Source organism: Mandrillus leucophaeus, unplaced genomic scaffold (assembly GCF_000951045.1).
Source record: "Mandrillus leucophaeus isolate KB7577 unplaced genomic scaffold, Mleu.le_1.0 Scaffold214, whole genome shotgun sequence".
Classification (NCBI taxonomy): Eukaryota; Metazoa; Chordata; class Mammalia; order Primates; family Cercopithecidae; genus Mandrillus; species Mandrillus leucophaeus.
In genome coordinates, this window is record NW_012102188.1 from 3047402 (window position 1) to 3055363 (window position 7962).

Sequence of the window (7962 nt, forward strand, 5' to 3'; positions counted from 1 at the left end):
CCAGGGACAATTTGTGGTTTTCAGTTCATTCGCCTTGTCTTCAGGGGGTCCCCTGTGCCAACTTGCTACCTGAAAATCCTGGTGCTTTCAAGACTTCTTAACAACCCTTCAACCAAGCACATGTGAATTCATCCTTTATCTGATAGAATCATTGTGCTGTGGGCCCAGGAGCTTAGCATCACCCCTTGTGAACAGCTGATTTGTAGGGTCAAGGGCAAGCCTCTCCATGTGGCCTTGGCAGTTGCAGGTAAAGACGATGTGGGCTTGGGGAGGCACTGTTTTCAGCCACACAGAGGACTCCTTTCCTGGATCTCTCTGTTGCTTGGAAAGCTGTGGCTGCACACCAGCAAGTCTGCAGTCTGAGTGAACAGGGAAGACGGTCCCAAGAGCAGTGGTTACTGGACCTTGCTGCTCATGGTGTTGTCCCACAGCAGAGTCAGTGTCACCTGGCAGGGGACTTAGAAAATGCAGTCTCAGGCCCTGGACCTGCTGAGACAGAGCCTGCACTTTACAAAGGTTGCAGAAGACTCACTCAACGGGCAGGGAAGTCTGACACACCCAAGACTGGTCTTGGCTCAGCCCAGCTCGGTTGGCATGAGGGTCTGTTCCTTCCTACACAGGGCCTTGGCAAGTTTCCAACCCGAGCCTTATCTGTAAAGTAAAACGAGACCCCCACCAACCCCCAGGGTTGTTTGGAGAATTATGTGAGATCATATATAGAAAAGGACTTCAAGGACTTCACACAGCATTTGGTGCATGGCAATAGAGAAATATTAGGGCCCTGCACCCAGGAGTTTCAGGAGCTCCTTCAATGGCAGGAATGAATGAGTGCCTTTACAATGACCGTCCCCCTCCCCCAACAACCGCAGACGCTAACAGGTACCTGCACCTGCGTGCTCAGCAGCACTGTCGACAACAGCCAGAGGTGGAAGCAATCCAAGTGTCCACTGATGGATGACTGGATGAGCAAAACGTGCTACATCCGTGCAATGGAATGTTATTCAGTCATGAAAAGGAAGGAAATTCTGACACATGCTACAACGTGGATGAACCTTGAGGACGTTATGCTTTGTGAAATAAACCCTTCACCAAAGGACAAATATTGTATGATTCCACTAATATGGACTCCCTAGAGCTTTCAAGAGATGGATGGTGGTGATGGCAGTACATGGCGTGAATGTACTTAATGCCATGGAACTGTGCACTTAGAAATGGTTCTGATGGGTCAGGTGCGGTGGCTCACACCTGTAATCCTAGCACTTTGGGAGGCCGAGGTGGGTGGATCACTTGAGGCCAGGAGTTCGAGACCAGCCTGGCCAACATGGTGAAACCCTGTCTCCACTAAAAAAAAAAAAAAAAAAAAAAAAAAAAAAAAATTAGCCTGGCGTGGTGGCAGGTGCCTGTAATCCCAGCTTCTTGGGAGGCTGAGGCAGGAGAATTGCTTGAACCTGAGAGGCGGAGGTTGCAGTGAGCCAAGACTGTGCCTTTACACTCCAGCCTGGGCAACAAGAGCAAAACTCCATCTCAAAAAAAAAAAAAAGTGAGGCTCCTTGGGAAGGCGATTCCTGACGTGAGCCTTCCAGGAGGGGGAGGAATTCTCTACACAGGCAGGTGGGAACTCCAGGCAGAGGGGAGGCCTGAAACACACCGCAGGCTACCCTGTCCCCAGACTGCTGGGAGGCAGGAAGGGGCTACGGGACCACGGGAGTGAGTTACCAAGGGCCCTGTGCCTGCTGAGGCATGAGGATGCATCTCTGGGATGACAGAAAGGCAGCAAAGGGCTTCAGACTATGGGATACCCGGAATAGGGCTCTAAGCACCTCCTCCCAATGATTGTGGACTCAATGCAGGAAATGTGGAGGCTTCGGACTAGACCACTGATGGAGGAGGGAAAAGGAGATGGGGTCCATCAATATTTGAAACTTGGCGAAATGCAGTAAGATTTTAATGGTTAATCAAAAATAAGAGGGGAATGGGAGAAAGAGGAGCTGACAACCACTCCCACGGTTCTGGTTTCCAGAGCGTGTTGTAGCTGAGAGGGCAGCAGTTTGAGTGGCAGCAGAGGCTGGGGTTGAGGCTGGGAAGTGGAGGCAGCAGGGGAGACTGCCCCATCAGAAGCCCGCCATGAGCATGGGATGCAGAAGGACTGGAAGGTGCTGGAAGGGACGTGGAGCTTTGGGAGAGGGTCGGAGGGATGGAATAAATTGATGCCTGTTCCTAGACCAAGAAGTGGGGAGCAACTGAAGAAACGAGAGTGGGAACCAGGCTGCAGTCCGTACCCAGATGCTTCACTCTCTGACAGCTCTCATCTGTCTCACTGTCACCCAGGATTGGAGAGGACATCTACAAATGTGCATGTGTATTTGCTATAAGGTGCATTTTTTTTCCCTCTGGAGATAGCGACTAACCTTTCAAATACTATTTTTGGGTATATTTTATCATTTCTTTCTTTTAGTATCTATGAAGGGAACATTATAGAAGCCATGTTAACACTGGAGAAACGTCTAATATTAAAAAACCAGTATTCTAGCAAGTAAAATTATATATTTGTGTAACCTTGTTCTACATCTGGGAAATCATTAAACTAGTAGGGGGTTGTATTCATCAGAGCTCTCTGTTACAAGCAACAGACACTCACTCTGGATGATTTAAAAGGAACAGAAATGTATTAAGAGGATATTGGATAGTTCACAAAACCTCCAAGAGGGCTGGAGAGCCAGGCTGGATGCTGTGCCACTGACACAACATTCAAAACTCACGGATTCTTCTGCTGCCATCCATTGTGCTAGCTACCAGCCATGCATGGCCATGCGGCACTTGATATGTGCCTGGCCCGACTGAGATGTCCTGCAGATGCAAAATACTCACCGGACTTTGAAGACTAAATGCGAAGAAAGGACATAAAATCTCACTCATACTTACAGGTTAAAATGATATTTGCACACACTGGGTATAAGTAAAGTATATTGAAATTAATTTCACCTGTTTCTTTTTGCTTTTTAAATGCAGTTACTAGAAAATTTTACATTACCTGCGGGAAACTGGCTCCACATCATTTCCTCTGTTTTCTATTGCTCAAATTGAGTCTCAAGGCCACTTCTGGTATTTGGGGGAAAGGAAACATATATCACCTCCAGATGGGTGCAGCCCCCCCATGCAGGGATGGGGAGCTGCCGGAGGCTGTTTATGGAGACATCTGCGGTCCCCAACAACAGTGCATCTGGCCTGTTTTTTCACATGGGGCTCTGCGTCTGTGGCTGACTCAATGCAGGGCTTGGGGCGGGGGTGACTCTCGCATGACAGATCAGGTCAAGCCTCCATCGTGCTCAGGGTTAATGAGACAGATCACAAGGGCCTCTGGGGACTGCCTGTCGCTCGTGGTCCTGGAGAACCAACCCCATGGTCAACTCCACCTCTGAACCTCTCCTGCAAGGGGCCAGAGCATCCTGGTAGCCTCGCCCATCCTGACACCTGCTGTGGTACCCCATTCCCTGCTCTGGCACTTGAACACCCCCTCTGCCCCGCCATCCCAGGACTTCACGTCCTGCCGCTGCCAGGGAGCCCTTTGCAACCACAGTGCCTGGCAGCAGTGACATGGCCTGCGGAAATGCATCCTTGCTATTCAGTTGCACTTGCTAACGAGGCATCTTCTGGGGCCTTGTAGGGGGGATCGTTGGGGGATGGCGAGCTGTTATCATAGGAAAAGTCTGCTCTGGTTCTTCATCTCCATATTCGTCGTCCACACTACTCACTGCATTTCTGCATCCTGGCTTTGTGTGGGCCATGCTGCTGTGGACTCCAGCATCTGTCAACCCAAATGCAAAGGCGGAGTCCACCTCAGCTGCTGGAACCACCACACTGAAGTGCTCTACCCATGCTTCAGCTGCCTCCGGAATCCGTTCCCACATGGGCTCACCAGATGTGTGCAGCTAATCAATAGTTAGCATTTCTGTCTTTGGACAGTAAGGACTTGTGCTTCCAGACTTCAGACCTCTCCTCAGGTAGCAGCTCTGACCCAAGGTTAGGATTCCAGGACTCAGTCAGCTCCTGGTATTCTTTGGCACCCCTTTTTATTTTATTCTATTTTATTTTATTTTATTTTATTTTATTTATTTTTTTGAGACAGAGTCTCTCTCTGTGGCCCAGGCTAGAGTGCAGTGGTACTATCTCAGCTCACTGCAACCTCCACCTCCCGGGTTCACACCATTCTCCTGCCTCAGCCTCCCGAGTAGCTGGGACTACAGGCACCCACCACCACATCTGGCCAATTTTTGTATTTTTAGTAGAGATGGGATTTCACCATGTTGGCCAGGCTGGTCTCAATCTCCTGACCTTGTGATCTGCCCGCCTCAACCTCCCAAAGTGCTGGGATTACAGGTGTGAACCACCGCACCCAGCCTAGCACCCCTTTTTAAAACAAATTAAACTGTTTTTATCATAGTAAAATATACACAACATAAAATTTACCATTTTGAGCTGGCACAGTGGCCTATGCCTATGGTCCCAGGTACTTCAGAGGCTGAGGCAGGAAACTTCTGTGAGGTTAGGAGTTGGAGGCTGCAGCGCACTATGACAGCAACTGTAAATAATCTCTGCACTCCAGCCTGGGCAACATATTGAGACCCCATGTCTTTGTTTTTGTTTTTTTTTTTTTTTTTGAGACGGAGTCTCGCTCTGTTGCCTAGGCTGGAGTGCAGTGGTGCGATCTTTGCTCACTGCAAGCTCCGCCTCCTGGGTTCATGCTATTCTCCTGCCTCGGCCTCCCAAGTAGCCGGGACTACAGGCGCCTGCCACCACGCCCAGTTAATTTTTTTGTATTTTCAGTAGAGACAGTGTTTCACTGTGTTAGCCAGGATGGTCTGGATCTCCTGACCTCGTGATCCACCTGCCGCAGCTTCCCAAAGTGCTGGGATTACACGCATGAACTACCACGCCCAGCTAAGACCCCATCTCTTAAAGAAAACTACCATTTAAACCATTTTCAAGCATACAGGTCAGTGGCATTAAGTACATTCACATTGTTGTGTAGTCATCACCACCATCCATCTCTGTAACTCGTTGTACCTTCCCAGACTGAAACTCTGTTCACATCAAGCACTAACTGCTCATTCTCCCCACCCACCACAGTCCCTGGCACCCAGTATTCTACTTTCTGTCTCTGTGAACTTGTCTTCCCTGAGTACCTCATATTAATGAAACCACACAGTATTTGTCGTTTAGTGACTGGCTTATTTCACAGAGCATCACGGCCTCCGGCTTCGTCCACGCTGCAGCATATGTCAGAATTTCCTTTCTTTTTAAGACTAAATCATATCCATTGTATGGATGTAGCACACTTTCTTTATCCATTCATCCTCCGATGGACACTTGGGATGCACACTCGGCTCGCTTCTGCCTCTTTTCTGTCGTGAATAATGTTGCTGTGAACATGGGTGTGCAAATATCTCTCGGAGACTCTGCTTTCAGTTCTTCTGGATATACTCAGAAGTGGGACTGCTGGATCATATGGTGATTCTATATTTAATTTCTTGCAGAAGCGCCATCCTGTTCTCCGCAGTGGCTGCACCCTCTTACATTCCCACTCGCAGTGCACAGTGTGGCACCCCGCTTTACCCAGTGTCATCACCTCCCTTTCTCATTTTCCTTGGCAGCTTTTCCAAAACATTTTTCAATTTCCCTAGGCTTCTCTCTTATCTGCATACTCTCCCCTCCCCCGCCCCAAACCCCACCCAATCCAGTAGCCAATGAACTTCGTAGCAAGAGGCCTGCCAGCATGAGTAGTCTCCAGCGAGATCGTGATTTTACCCTGATCTTAATGCTTTGTGTTCCCCTTCCCCTACAGATGTCCTAAAACCATCACCAATTGATTGAAAAGCCAATTTGTGTGGAACTTTAGGAGTTAGGTTCCTGGCACAGCTTCACCTCCCCCAGGCAGCTCCATCCATGACACCTCCTGCTGCCTTCAAAGCTCCTCCCTCTTTTTCTGGAGAAAGACCTACAATTCAAGATCTCCAGTGGAAATTGAACTAACTAGGTACCAGCATGGCCTATTTCTCCAACTTCAAGTTAATGTCAACCAAACTAATCTCGGATGTTGAGACTGAAAGACATCTAGGAAAATCTTCACAGTGGTGAGAAGGGTGTTGGATATTTGGAGACGGAGAACCAAGAAGGCTGATTTTCAAGTGAGAAAGGCACCTGCATTGACTGTGACTCTTTGAGGACACAGGCTGTTGCTGTAAGCACTGGATGATACTGGAGTGACATGACAGGCCTGAGGAGCCCTCCTGTAGTCATTCAGATTCCCGGCAGTCTCTACAACAGGGCTAGCCCAAGACCAGGTTGACGTTGGCAGTGACACTGCCATCTCTGTAGGATTCTAGAACGTAGCCTCTTGTCTCTGCTCCTCAGAGGTGAGGGGAGTGGAGTGACTCAGACTGCCAGGTTGTGCCAGCTGGGGTCCAGGTTGGAAGGAGCTGAGGCCTATGAAGCTGTTCAGAACAACACAAAGGGTGTTCCTCATCCTGAGGACCAGGAGGAGAGGCGTGCAGGGCCCACCACTTGTCAGCAGAAACGACAGCATGAACACTGCGGACGCCACTTATATTTTGCTTGTTTTCTCCATCAAGGAGCATGAACTTCAAATGGTGGAGGGCACTGTCAAGAGGAAACTGATGCCTGCAGAGGGAGGGAAGGTAGCTGCAGAGGGAATTTACCTCTGCAGGCCTTGGCAAATTACAGTCCAGCATTGTGAGTGAATCTCTGTTGATAACGCCTGAGCCTGAGCTGGTGAACCTTGGGCAATGACAGAGCAGTTGCTCTCACTGCCAGGACACAGAATCATCCGCCCCTGTTGCTGAACAACACGGGTCCACCTCTCGGCCGCCAGGTAAGACCTCCAAAGGAATGAGAGACTCCACGAAGCCGAGGAGGACCGGGTTTGAGCGTTTCCTGCCTGGTTATGAAGGAACTGAGCCTATTCGCGTTTGAGAGGCTGCGCTGCCCGCCTTTGGGCTCCACCACTCCATAGTACGGGGCACATCAGTGATCAGTTAATCCATGTTTTGCATTGTGGTAAAATATGCATAACAAAGTTTACCATCAAAACGATTTTTTTTTTTTCAGACGGAGTCTCCCTCTGTCGCCCAGGCTGGAGTGCAATGGCGCCATCTCGACTCACTGCAAGCTCCGCCTCCCGGGTTCACGCCATTCTCCTGCCTCAGTATCCCGAGTAGCTGGGACTACAGGCGCCCGCCACCTCACCCGGCTAGTTTTTTGTATTTTTTAGTAGAGACAGGGTTTCACCGTGTTAGCCAAGATGGTCTCGATCTCCTGACCTTGTGATCCGCCCGTCTCGGCCTCCCAAAGTGCTGGGACTACAGGCTTGAGCCACCGCGCCCGGCCTATTTCTAAATATTTTTTATGCTATTGTAAATGAGATTGTTCCTTGATTTCCTTTTTAGATATTTCATTGTTGGTATAAAGAAATGCTATTAATTTTTGTATATTGATTTTGTATCCTACAGATTTACTATATATATCAGTTCTGACTTTTTAATGGAATTATTAGAATTTTCTACATGTAGGGCCATGTCACCCACAAACAGACAATTTTCCTTGTTTCTTTTTAAGTTAGATATTTTTTGTTTCTTTTTCCTATCTAATTTATCTGGCTAGGACTTCTAGTATTGTGTTGAATAGACATGGTGAGACCAAGAAAGGAAAAGCTTTTAATTTTTCTTCAATTATTATGATGTTAGTTACAGACTTTTCCTAATTGGTCTTTATTGGATTAAGGCAAGTTCCTTCCATACATATTTTGTTTAGAGTTTTTGTCATAAACGGATATTGAATTTTTTCAAATACTTTTTGCATCTATTGAGATGGTCTTTTTTTTTTTTTTTTTTTTTGAGACAGAGTCTCGCTCTTTCGCCCAGGCTAGAGTGCAGTGGCACGATCTCG